General features: G+C 35.3%; 1 long non-coding RNA gene across 1 annotated transcript in view; it reads left to right on the top strand.

Moving 5' to 3' along the window:
• The window catches only part of LOC140039658 (uncharacterized), an 85436-nt gene continuing 71181 nt past the window's right edge, over nucleotides 1-14255 (top strand). Inside the window, exon 1 of the long non-coding RNA XR_011842545.1 lies at nucleotides 1-511. This is a non-coding gene — a long non-coding RNA (uncharacterized lncRNA). The remainder of the gene's footprint in view (nucleotides 512-14255) is intronic.

Consider the following 14255-nt stretch of genomic DNA (forward strand, 5'->3'; position numbering starts at 1 on the left):
ATATGTGTAAGATCGGGTTACACATATTTCGGTGTCAAGGAGATTCTCGCACATAGACGTGAATATCCTTGACGGGACAGTGTGGAAGGTTTCTCGTCATTTTCAGTGACGCCTACTGTCTTAAGGTGGAAAGACTTGAGGTTGTGGCAGTTTCTACTGCTGTACCTAAGTCATCTAATAGCCAAATGCCTCGTCATCTAATTAGTGACGCGCATGAATGGATTAACGAGATTCTCACTGTCCCTATCTACTATCTAGCGAAACCACAGCCAAGGGAACGGGCTTGGCAGAATTAGCGGGGAAAGAAGACCCTGTTGAGCTTGACTCTAGTCTGACCTTGTGAAGAGACATGAGGGGTGTAGAATAGGTGGGAGGCTCACGCCGCCGGTGAAATACCACTACTTTCATCGTTTCTTTACTTATCTGGTGATGCGGGAAGCGGGCCCACCGGGTCCACGATTCTAGCGTTAAGCGCGACTTGTCGCGCAACCCGCTCCGGAGACAGCGTCAGGCGGGGAGTTACGGTACATCTGTCAAATGGTAACGCAGGTGTCCTAGCCTAGCCTAGTCTAGCCCAGCCCAGCCGGGTCGGGTCTGGCCTAGCCTAGCCTAGCCTAGCCTAGCCAAGCCAAGCCAAGCTTACGCTCAGTCTATATCGGTTAGCAACGGAGGCCGGAAAAAATTATAAAATTATAGTTTCTATTGATACTATTAGCCTAATTACTAGTCTCTAAACCCATGTCTATTCTAGTAGTAGCTGTGTTGGTTTGTGTGACGTGTGTGTTAGTTAGGTATGACACAGTCCGAGTAATAGGCCTAAGTCAGCAAAATTAAACAATAAACATTACACAAAAATACATTTTTTATTCTCGTTTTTAAAGTTTCTTTGAGTACATATTGTTTGATAATAAAATAGCAGAATTAAAAAATTACAGTACACACATTATACACATTCTTTATTTATTTCTTTGGGCTATGTCCAATTACTACTTAGTTTAATGTCTTGTCTAGCTGTCGATTAGCCTCCACACATTTGCATAGTAGTGGACGTGTGTGTGAAAAAGAGTGCGCGAAGGCGAGAATCCTAGGCCTATTGTAGAAAGAATCGTATCGCAGTTGTGTAAATCACTTCTAGTTGCTATACGCTTGGGTGCACACGGAACAACAAATTTAACTTAACTGATGTTTATTTTGTGACGTTTCATTGTTGTATTTTTTACATTACTTTCAGTAATTTTAGGTTGTTGTTTTTAGTCGCGTGGAAGCGACTCTATAGTTCACTATGTCGGTCGGTCGGTCGGTCTGTCGGTCCGGTATCACTATGCGTTTTATCGCTTTCTGACCTTATCTTGATATCAGTTTAATCTAGGTAGGTCAATTTTTCACAGTATATTCCTTATGGCCAGGAATCAATGTGGTTATGTTTTCACGGTGCGCAATAAAAAATTACGCGGTCTACGCACGATTTAACGAAATCACGTTTGTCATCATATCTTCACAACCATGAATCACAATTAAATAAAATTTGGTACTCATAAATTTCAGGGCATAAATCATCATATGGCAATACAATTACGTGCGTAGCGCATGTAACGCATGCGTACGCGCGCTTAACATTTTCAAAATTTATTTTCGATGAAATAAGAGTACATTTCAGGCAATTTTAAGCGTTTACAAAATTGCCATGAGTGCGCATATTTTTGCGCGCGCACTGCGCGTTAAATGTTTTTGCGCACTCTTTTTGCCCGATTTCTGTTTTCTTGACTCACTTTTCAACTCGAAATTACGTTATACGAGCACGTCAAAAGTGACAGGCTACGCACGTGTAAATTTAAAAAAAATAAATGTTTTTAAACATTTCAACATTTTTAAACATGTTCAGTAATTTCGGTCAGTATAGTTCACTATGTCGGTCGGTCGGTCTCTCTGTCTGTCTGTCTGTCGGTCTGTCGGTCTGTCTGTCGGTCTGTCTGTCGGTCCGGTATCACTATGCATTGTAGCACGCGACTTAATGGCTGTTGGCCTTGTTTTCAGTAACTTAGCTTTTCCCATTCTACTTAGGCCTACTGAATGAAACATGTATAACTTTTTAGGCTAGCTAAAAAAAACAATATTTAAGTTTAAATTACTTACTAGCTTCAAATTATTTGGGTAAAATTATTATCACGGTAAGTTTCAACAATATAAGAATGAACTACTGTATTATCAATGAATTTAAGAACAAAATCTACAGTATCCAATTTCAGGCCTAGATTAGGGTCTAAAGGCTGGTTTCCTGTCGACGTAAGAACATCACTTTTGTTGCGACTACGTCGATTTGTCGTAAGAAATGCGGATTTTACGATCGAAAATTTATAAAATCGACGTAACGTAAGAAAAATGGTAACGACAAACGATTTTACAGGAAACCGATGACCTAACAATTGTTGCGTTACGACGTTTTCTTCAGATTTTCGCAAGAGACGTAAGCGCAATCGTAACAAGCAACCAATGAGCGACAAGAGTTATGACGTAATGTGTATGACCTTACAGTGAAATATAGCCGGACAATAACATTTGTATGTATTTATCGTACTACTACAATTTTAGCCCACTTTACGATGTTGTACAATGTACATACTTTACAAATGCACAGTAGTTTCAATATAATATTGTTCTAATCAGGAAGTTTACAACTCATATCAAAATATAATACTCTTATTTATGGACGTGCAATAAACAATCCGCATTGAAACCGACATTCTTCTGTTCTATTTGTCAGTAGAAACGTCGCGATAATGAACATTTGCAACAAGATAAGATATATAGAAAGCCCTTGTAAGCAATATAATATTATTATGTAACTTTAAAAAAAAATGTTTTCTTGATTTTGTATAATTTATATTGTTTTGTCAAATTTATTCTTATTATAGGTAAATAATGGGTATCTAATAATAATAATAGGAATCCCGAAATGATTTGCCGTTTTTTAATTTTGAAAACTATTTAAGGCCAGAATAATTAATTCATATTTTGGTTCATACAATAGTGCATAGGCCTAGCCTATTAGCCTGGCTCCTAGGCTAGTTTGATTATATTTTGGTCAAATCCATTCCTATTAGTACAGTATTAATTAAGTATTACTAGATGGTACGCTCGCTTCGCTCGCGTACCATCTAGGTCGTGCCCACAGATGGTTCTCGAATATAGGCCTACAGTAATTTCAGCGTAACAAAACTGGCGATTTCAAATGTACGTACCGCAGGACTATAATACATTGTCGTTTACAGAAACGAATAAATAGACACGATGATTTATGTAGTCAACTAAAATTAGCACCCTGGGAATTACTTCCGAAGGAGAAACTTTTCACAAAATGAGTCCAAATTTTTGATTTGGACTCATTTAAAGAAACCCAATTTGTGTTTTGTATGTAACATTAGGGTTGAGGGATGGGAAAGCGGATAGGTACAAAGAGGAACAATTTTTAAATATATTCTTTATCCACTCAGTAACGAAATATTTTGTTCATGTTTTATAAGCATATACATAATATACCTCTAAATACAGTAAAACATTTGCGATTTAATACTTTGTTAAAACTGTCACTGTCATAATCGATTGAAATATTAAAGTACATGTCACGATACACCACTACGACGTTTATATTTTTGGTAATTATTAATTAATACAAACGTTGAGAAGGAACTGTCAGTATAAAGTGTATTTGTATATAATAATGTGTTTATATATTCACAGTAAGAAATTTTCGATTCAAATGAGTTCCAAAAATAGTTATTTACAGTATTGTCAAAGTATTGCAAGTTTATTCTCAAAGGGCCCATATATTTACCTACCGTATGTGTTAAGCCAAGGGCTCATAAATTTACCTACAGTACTTGTGTTAAACCAAACTCTGGCAGACTGAGAGATTGGGATGTTCCATTCATCGCAAATCAATACATTTGTATAATCGTATATTAAATCTATCAAAATAGTATTTTTTAAAGAAAATCGGCCTGTCTTCAACATTATGATGGTGTACTCTAGCTGTTCAACCGGTTTTCAGCTATTAAAAACAATTATCGTAGGAGGAGATAGGAAAATGCGAAGCCTCCTCGCATTTTTGTGGCGGGTATTTTTCAAGATGGACATCCATTAGACAGTGTATACCACGATCGGAAAACACCCCTATTTGGGGCAAATCGTTAAACCTAAATTCGTTTTAATCGTCAATAACTAATTATCTAACTTAATTTAATTAGTAAACAGGGTTACATCAGGTGGTTAAAATCAGTACCGAAAGTACGAACCAACTTTATATACCATTGAGTGAAAATTCTAGAAGTAAGGCGCGATTTACCGAATTTTGCCCTTACGTAAATTTATATATAGATTACTAATACTAGGGCCTAGCCTATCTACTAAAAATAATATGTTGGTGTGCTGCACTGACACTGAGTAGCTACAGGTACAATAACAACATTCAACATTTCGCGCGAAAAATGATAAAACCCGCTCTAAAAAGAAACACCAATCATAGATGTTGTTTCAAATACGTCATAAATCTGACCGACGAAAGAAAAAAATTTCAACTTTCGTAACAACACTAAAATCGACGTAAGCATACGACGTGTGTTTCACAGCCAAAATTTCAACTTTCGGGAGCAGCATAACTACAGATGTTTCTTTGCGGCCTGACACGATCTTGACTAACGTCAACGACGTCAATTTTTTCTCAACTTTCGTAAGAGACGTAAGAAACGTATGAAACGCAAGAGTCGTTGCAAAATTCGACTTCTTACGTCAACAGGAAACCAGCCTTAAGCGGCCACCAACCAAAGCGGCCGCTAGTTCAATAATCTGTATGGAAGGCCATGTGTGCTTCGATTGTTGTTGCCATTGTGCTTCAATATTATATAGTATTCGAAATTAGCCAATGATATATATAGCAAAATATATATAATATATTGTTGTTATTATATATTAGTAAATTAACTACTGTAATAACAAGAAACCAAAGTGTTCGCACTCATAACTTTTAACTTTCAATTTATTTACAATAACAAGAGCAATTTATTTATATATATAGACCATCCACAGACAAAGAAGGGGGTATAAGACCACCCACAGACAAAGAAGGAGGTATAAGACCATCCACAGAAAAAGAAAGGGGTATAGGACCATCCACAGACAAAGAAGGGGGCGTAGGACCGTCCACAGACAAAGAATGGGGTACAAGACCATCCACTGACAAAGAAAGGGTATAGGACCACTTACAGACAAAGAAGAGGGTATAAGACCATCCACAGACAAATAAGGGGTGTAGGACCATCCACAGACAAAGAAGGGAGTGTAGGACCATCCACAGACAAAGAAGGGGAGAAGACCATCCACAGACAAAGAAGGGGATATAAGACCATCCACAGACAAAGAAGGGGGTATAAGACCATCCACAGACAAAGAAGGCGGTGTACTGTAAGACCATCCACAGACAAATTAAAGGAGTCCAAGACCATCCATACACAAAGAAAGGGGTGTATAAGACCATCCACATACAAAAAAAGGGTTTAATACCATCAACGGACAAAGAAAGGGGTGTAATACCATCAACAGACAAAGAAGGGGGGTATAAGATCACCCACAGGCACAGAATGGGGTATAAGACCGTCCACAGAAAAAGAAAGGGGTGCAAGATCATCCGAAGACAAAGAAGGGGGTGTAGAACCGACCACTGACAAAGAAAGGGGTATAGCACTACTTACAGACAAAGAAGGGGTATAAGACCATCCACAGACAAAAAAAGAGGTGTAGGACCATCGGACTATCCACAGACAAAGAAGGGGGATGTAAGACCACCCACAGACAAAGAAAGGGTGTAAGACCATCCACATACAAAGAAGGGATTATAAGACCATCTACAGACAAAGACAGGGGTGTAAGACCATCCACACACAAAGAAAGGGGTTTAATACCATCAACGGACAAAGAAAGGGGTGTAATACCATCAACAGACACAGAAGGGGGTATAAGACCATCCACAGACAAAGAAAGGGGTGTAAGGCCATCCACAGACAAAGAAGGGTGCATAAGACTATCCACAGACAAAGAAGGGGGTGTAGGACCATCCACAGAAAAAGAAGGGGGTGTAGGACCATCCACAGACAAAGAAGGGAGTGTAGGACCATCCACAGACAAAGAAGGGGTGTAAGACCATCTACAGACAAAGAAATGGGTGTAAGACCATCCACACATAAAGAAAGGGATGTAATAATACCGTCAACAGACACAGAAGCGGGTATAAGACCATCCAGAGACAAAGAATGGGATATAAGACCATCTACAGACAAAGAAGGAGGGTTAGGACCATATTAACCGAGGAAGCATACAAAAATAAGATGCAATCAAAATAGGCCTACCACTTGGAAAACAATAAATTGTAGAATAACTGTGGCTTAATTGTTGAAATAGAAAGGGTTCTTTGTAAGGTCATTAATAATATACTAGAGGGTGAGCTCGCTTCGCTCGCTCCCCCTCTAGGAAGTGTAGACGATGGTTCTCGGAATGATAATGTTCTCCTTATACATTTTCTGTCGGTTACCATTATTGAAAATGCTTGACATTCGTAAAACTAAACTACTTTGTTTCACAGTGTTTTAGATGATTAATAATATTTTAAAGTATATAGTTTTTATTGTTTGGTAGGGCCCTTTGGGGAGGTCATTTGAGGGAGGTGCTTATTCGAGGGATATATGTTAATTTTTTAGTTCTAATAATATGGTAACATTTATAATCAAATGAAATCCTCTCATAGATATGAAAAGTGGTAAAAAAGAATAACAAATGCTTGGTAAATTGCAGATAACAGTGCGGTGAATTCTACTACAAATAGTATAATTGTGTTATTATAAATATGTGGATGGACGTTAACATTAAAATCATACATCATACATTATATTTATATATTAAATTATTTAAAATAACATTAAAATCATACATTATATTTATATATTAAATTATATAAATTAACATTGAAATCATACATCATACATTATATTTATATATTAAATTATTTAAATTAACATTAAAATCATACATCATACATTATTTTTATATATTAAATTATATAAATTAACATTAAAATCATACATCATACATTATTTTTATATATTAAATTATTTAATTAACATTAAGATCATACATCATACATTATATTTATATATTAAATTATTTGAATTAACATTGAAATCATACATCATATTTATATATTGAATTATATAAATTAACATTCAAATCATACATCATACATTATATTTATATATTAAATTATTAAATTAAAAACAATAAAATTGAACATTTTAACTAATAAGTTTAATTAACTAATAACTAAGTGGCTGTCATAATTTGTTAACTTTCAATTTATTTATTTAATATCACACATCATACATAATTATCTAATTTTTTATGGAATTGAGGAATCCCAAAGTAAAAACCCAGAAACAAGACGACACAGATCAGTTAAATGAGATCTTGCGTCGCAAATTAGATGTACAAAAGTACGAAGTTAAAGCAGTTTACAGACTTGGGAAAAGAGATTTAGAAAAATGCAGACCTTTGAAAGTAGAGATGGATCAAGTCAGTACATGTTATGAAGGAATTCGATCCAACTCTGTCCTAAACCGTCTCGACCAAAGTCAAGTCGGCCCCAAGTCAAGTCGGCCCCAAGTCAAGTCGGCCCCACGTCAACTCGGCCTCAAGTCAACTCGGCCTCACGTCAACTCGGCCAAAATCTAATCCGTCAACTCGGCCTCTAAAAACTTTTGAACTCAAAAAGTGCTAATATAGTAGTTAATATTATAATGGCAAGATAAACATCACAGTACGGTTAGGACTAGGGCCTACATAATAGACGAAATAAATGGAAAATTCAATATAAATTATAACATACTGGGCCTGATCATTTTTCGTTTAATTGATAGGTAGTAGTTATTTATATTGTTTGAAAAAAATAAATATTTCTTCACATTTAGTATACAGAAATAACTGTCAAAGACATTTTAATGAATAATATTTAAACAATATACTTCGGTCTGCAACTGTATATATACATCAATATAAAAAGAATAAAATAACATTAAAATCATAACAAATCAAAAGGCAAGAATACAAATTGTATAAGCATTATGGGTATAGGTTACATGCACACACACCCAGACATGAATGTGCATTATTTACAAATAGGCCTTACCGTTTTTTTGTATGACATTTTTATTTTCATTTCGTTTCTACTTCATAATTAATCATAATTAATACGGTACACCATGGGAAGAGAGAAATTTGCTTCCATGACAGTCCATGTTGTTATTTCTCTTAATTTTAAGGTATTGTTATTCCAAACAAAGTATCACATGATGACTGACGTTTGTATATAAGTGTTATTTGGCTACTGTATATTCTCATGACTAAAGGGGCATTCACACCTGTTTTGTTTCACGGAACGGAGAACGGCACCATTTTGTTAGAAAATCAAAAAGCGTTAAAACAATAGCAGCGTTTACACCAAATCTGTTCCGTGAAAAATGAACGGCCGGTGAAAAACAACGGAACTGACAGATCGCTCATAACTTGATAGAAACGGAACGGAAACGAAACACGGTCTACTTTGACCAATCATAACCCGTTTCGTAGTTTATTATGTCAAGGGTCATGAAGTTAAAAAATGTGGCGGGAATTGGAGAGACCTCTGATCGCGAGGGGATGTGATTGTGATTTTAATGTATTAAATTACAGATTCATGGAATTTGTCATGGTGTGTGTTGTTACTATCATCGGGAATCTTGTGTCCCGTTTTGTAATATCATTTTTAATTAAACTGACAAGATGACCGTATTGGTAAAGCGTCATTCTAAAATAATTGAAGAATTCGTCTTCATTGGTCGCCAGTTACGTTTTACCAATGTTTCAAATTGACCAAATTTCTTTCTTTCGGAACAGATCTCGTTTACCCATTTCTTTTCCTTCTTTTGGCTAAAATTATAGCGGAAAGAATAATTTCTTCCTCACTATCATCCGATGACCATCCAGAAACGGCTGACATTTTAACGTTTGCCCATTGTCACGGAATACGTCACAAAACGGAACAGGTGTGAATGTTTACAACGGAACGGCGAGCGGGCGCGCGTCACGTTGAAAAAAAACGGCACCGTCTTCCGTTCCGCGAAACGGAACAGGTACTGTGGGAATGCTCCTTTAGGTGATCAATTTTATTGAACAATACAGGGCGCGGTGGGTGTTAAAAAAACAGATGAGAATGCTAAGGCAATAGTATGTTGTTTAGGAATTCCGTTGTTTAGGACTCAAACAAGATGTTTTAGTTTTTGCTTGACAAAATAAAATTACGCCATTATATCATGATGATTTCTTCAGTGTGTTTTAGATTAGTTTTTATGCTTGACAAAATAAAAATACACCATTTTTTCCATGATGATTTCTTCAGTGTGTTTTAGATTAATTTCCCATACATAAAATGTATTCATTGAATTCTCCATTATAATCAAATCACAAAAGTAATAAAAACAATTTGAATAGCGCACAATTACAATAGAACTTTAACATGACAGAACATTTCGAATTTGTTTCCATAATCTCTTCGGTAGTTTGATTGACATCGTCATTGTACCCCAAAAAAAATAAATGTGTGAAAGAATTTGTAACTGTAATATACCATTTTATTGTCACACATATTATAGTTATTCACTTTGACCGTAACATATTGCTAATAATTTGAGAGAGAATATATACACAAAAAAACATTTTTATTTTACTGTATTAATCTAATAATATCTATATAATAATAATAGGCCTTCTAATAATATTTCGATTCTTTCTGGGAACATCCTTGTATCAAAAAATAGGTCTAACAAACATTTAAACAATTTACATTGAAATTTCGGTTTTATTTCGTCTATTATGTAGCCATAACCATACTATATCCTGCCATTGTAATAAATGAACTACTATATTAGCACTTTTTGCGTTCCTTACTTTTTAGAGGCCGAGTTGACGTGAGGCCGAGTTGACTTGAGGCCGACTTGACTTGGGGCCGACTTGACTTTGGCCGAGACGGTTTAGGGCCGAGTTGACCTGCACCCTTATGAAGTCTTAAAAAAACTGAGAAATATAAAGCCAGAATCTGTACAAATATCCAAGGATCGAACAAAAACTGAGAGAGAGAAGTATAAGGCACTTAGAAAAAAACTTCGTAATTAGAAACTATAAAATAGTTCATCATAGTTTTCGGACCACTGACAGAGCCGAGTAGAAGAAATTTAAAACTACAGAAAAATTTAAGTTTAAATGTTTCAAGTACCACAAGAATAAATAACATTACGTTCATGTATACTAACTGCGACTCAATTCTAAACTAGATTTGAACTCGTCACTACGGACGAGTTAGGTTATCCACAGCGCAAACACCAAGTGCACGTCATACGTTAGAATATTGCGCACAGAAAAACGATTATGCCATTGAAAAAACGTTAGTGTGCTCTCTATTTTGTGTCACGTCTAAGTATATACAGTATATACTATATACAGTATACGTACTACATACAGTGCAGAATAGGTGAAAATAAGTGACCAAAGTTATTGACGCTTTTGAACATGATGACGTCATCACAATTTTAAAAATGGTGAATCATGCGAAAGAGAATTGATTAACTTAGACAATACAAAAAAATGGGAGAAAATGGAATACGGATAAGTGGAGATGTGCTCTATTTAATGTGATGAGCTATGACGAAAGATACAAAAATCCTATATTTTATATTCAAGTGGCCATACGATGACGTCACAATGTCCGGTTAGCCATATTCATGCATGATTTGATATCTACAACTCATCTACTTCCACGCGTGGGAATTTTTGAAATGCTCAAAATGACATGAAACGCGTAGAAAGTTGATTAGAAATTGATATTTCGCATATTGAAATTACGCGCGTAACTTTCTGTAAAACATGCCATTTTTAATCCATAGAAAGTTTGCGCATGATATCAATTAAATTTTTGCCAAGTTCCAATTTAAATTTTGCACACAGAAAAATATTGGCATTATAACCTGAACTGAAGAATATGATGTGTTGTTAGTGCTGAATGCTGTATATTTTGTGTCATATAGTATACACAGTATAATCTGTATACATATCACAAACAGTGTAAAATAGGTGAAATAACGGGACCCGTATTTTATTCCAATTTTAACATGTTGACGGTTTCAAAATGAAACGCGAAGGTAGTAATTTCGGTAATTATCTCAGCAACAACATATTAACGTTTAGAAGAAATTTGAATACGTGAAATATTGATGCGTGCTCTTTTAAATGTAATGAACTATGACGCAAAAGATGAAAATACGACTTTGTTTATTTAACTGGCCATATGATGACGTCACAACATCTGATTGGGGAAAAGTTCACATGATTTCGTATCTACAATCCCATAGCTTCCTGAAAACGTTTTAATCGTGATTATCACATTTTATTCTTACGAGCTATAACAGATTAAAATTTACTGTAAAGATGAAATTAATGATTCTGTTAATTGAAATTTTTAGGCGTATTGACGTAATAAAAATTACAATATTTTTAACTCATGCGTAAGATAGTTTGACCAAGACAATATTATCTCGGAGAAAAATGAATACAGATAGGCGTGATGCGTTCCATTGAATATGATGAGCAATAACGAAAGAGACAAAAATCCTATATTTTACATTCGTGTGGCCATACGATGATGTCACAATGTCCGGTTAGCCATATTGATTCATGATCCGATATCTACAACTCATCAACTTCCAGAGTATGTAATTAAAAAAAAGTTCACCTCGTTGTTTACAATCTATGACTGTTTAAAAAAAGGCATAATTTTGACGAATTTTTGAACTTTTTCAATAAAAACGCGCGCAAATTGTACAATTTGACGTGGTAAATTTACTATAAAAGGCTGGAAAAATATAATTAAAATATGTTTTTAGCGCTACGTGCACACCGCGCGTGTAAAATTTTTCGCTTGCGTGGACATTTTTGACATTCTCAAAATGTCATGATCAGCGTAGAAAGTTGATTAGAAATTAATTTTGCGCACTTTGAAATTTTAAATGCGCGTGCACGCGTAACTTCTTGTAAAACATGTCCTTTTTTATCTACAAAAAGTTTGCTCTTGATATGACTGAAATTTTCACAAAGTGTAAAAAAAAAATTAGGCTTGGTTTTGAATCTATGATCAATATAAAAAAAATCATAAAATCACGCGTAAGTCACGTTGCGTAACTATGACGTCATTTAAAAATAGGAGGTGCACAACTTCACGTAAATGCACATATGTTGACAAAGTTATGACATGTTATGTTTACACGTTTTAGAGAAACACGACGCACAAAAATGACAGAAGGAAAGAAGCACTAGACATGAAACTCGTCACTTTGACGAGTTAGTCAGGTTTTACTAAATGTAACAATGAGGATTTTTTTAGGTTAACCACTGAATCTAGAAAAAGAGGACACTTAATTAGTAAACCTCATACTCACTTAAGGATACAGCAGAAATTTTTAACAAACTCTATTATCGACACATGGAACAGGATGTAATAGAAGCTGCAAATGTTAATCAATTTAAAAACCGACTAGAAAAGTTTTGGAAACACCACCCACTAAACTTTTCCCCATATGATAGAACATAGAATATACCGGAGGGACACACAAGCATTGCTTTAGATTTCCAAGATCAAGGTAAATCAAGGTAAAATTATATATTTAACTAAAAACAATAAAAATTAAACATGTACAATTTAAACTAATAAGTTTAACTAACTAATAACTAATTAATTACGGCTAGTAACGCGACTGGCAGCCAACAATAATGCCCTAGCGGTTCGTGTTCCTCTTGTCCCACAGCAGGTTAAGGCGGACCGTTGCGCGTGCAGCATGGCGTGATTGATCGTGTAGGTTATCCTCCCTGCCGACCAAATCTGCATGAATCGCAACTGTCCGTCCTTCATCCAATAGCAGCTTACAAAGTAAGTAGAAGTGTAGATTAGCTGCAGATAATAAAAAAACAATTAAAAATTACATAAGATCAACAAATAAACACACAAAACGACAAAATGAATGTTTGAAGTTATTCTTACATTTCTTTGCTCTTTAGTTAAGGCGTTGGTGATACCGTACCCTTCTACATCATTATTTGTCATTTTTTGCTGCCGAAACACACTCCAATCCATAGGCGTAAACACATCTCCATTAATCCAATAGTTTCGCATGTACGTCGTCATCGCCAATATGAGTGGTGAGTTGCCTGCAACTTGTTCCAGCAGGTACATGCTCCAATGGCAAAACCGGTAAGGCTATCAGTTTTTAGACTTAGAGTCTGGTATTTGGTTCCCTCATGTAGGCGCGTTGAAGGCCAACTTCTTGGACCTTGCGAAAGATAGCCTAAGAAAAAAATAAGAAAACATGCATAACATAACATTAGTTCAGCGTTTACTTTTTGGTGCAGCATAGTTAAAAAAAAAGCAACACAAGAGAATAAACATAATTATTACAACATTCGTAATTTTTAAAATCTTTTTAGGAATAATATCTGGATGCGTTCTACGTATATATCCGAAAGTGTAAAGAAATTGCAAATTAGATGCACCATCTAAAAATAAAAAGAATGATTAGATGGGAGGAACAACATAGGACAATGAGTATACTTACCAGACTCTGGAATGATCAAGCATTACCATTCTGTCAGTTGCTAGCAATATATGACGGCCACATCAATCACAACATTGTCTCGCAAAAACCCATCGCCGATATGTTGTTTGTGAAGAACTAAGTTGAGGTTTGGTGGATGTCGAGGTCTGGATAGTTTTCTTTTCTGGTTTGCCTGCCTTTGGTAAGGTCGGATGTAGTTCAACTTGTCCCACACCAATATCATCTCGCATAACCCTGTCCACAATCTCTGCAGCAGACTCAAATGGCCGTTCCATAGCTTTTCTCTTGACATCCCGTCGAACAGTCGCCACTTTCCCACGTCCTACAAAAAAAGAAATATGATTTGATTAGTAAATGGGGTTTTTTTTTCCGTATATTATTACTATCTTTCGTACTATACCAGAATATATATTTAATAAAATATAGAATATCAAAGATGACATAAAAATAAAATAAGTTGTTTTTCGTATGTCTAAGTGTCATAATTTGAATAAATTAATTAAGTTACATACTATAGAATGT

The sequence above is a fragment of the Antedon mediterranea genome, chromosome 2 (assembly GCF_964355755.1).
Source record: "Antedon mediterranea chromosome 2, ecAntMedi1.1, whole genome shotgun sequence".
In the NCBI taxonomy this organism is placed as follows: Eukaryota; Metazoa; Echinodermata; class Crinoidea; order Comatulida; family Antedonidae; genus Antedon; species Antedon mediterranea.